The following is a 490-nucleotide window of genomic DNA, read 5'->3' as shown; positions in this document are numbered from 1 at the left end:
AAACAGCACAATTCCATTCACAATAACCACCAAAAAAATGAAATACCTTGGCATCTTCCTAACCAGAAACGTGAAAGACCTTTACAATGAAAACTACGAAACACTACTCAAAGAAATCAAAGATGACACAAACAAGTGGAAAAATATCCCATACTCATGGATTGGAAGAATCAACATTGTGAAGATGTCCATCCTACCTAAGGCAATCTACAGATTTAATGCAATACCCATCAAATTACCAGCAACATTCTTCTCAGACCTAGAATAAACAATACAGGAATTCATATGGAAACACAAATGGACCAAGAATAGCCAGAACAATCCTCAGCAAAAAAACAAAAAAAACAAAAAAAAAAAACCAAAGCAGGTGGTATCACATTACCAGACTTCAAACTTTACTATAAAGCGACAATAATCAAAACAGCTTGGTATTGATACAGGAACAGGCATATAGACCAATGGAATAGAATTGAGATTCCAGAAGCAAAAG

Source organism: Carlito syrichta, unplaced genomic scaffold (genome assembly GCF_000164805.1).
Source record: "Carlito syrichta isolate Samal-C Ts95f unplaced genomic scaffold, Tarsius_syrichta-2.0.1 Scaffold308653, whole genome shotgun sequence".
Classification (NCBI taxonomy): Eukaryota; Metazoa; Chordata; class Mammalia; order Primates; family Tarsiidae; genus Carlito; species Carlito syrichta.
This window is presented reverse-complemented; position numbering follows the sequence as displayed.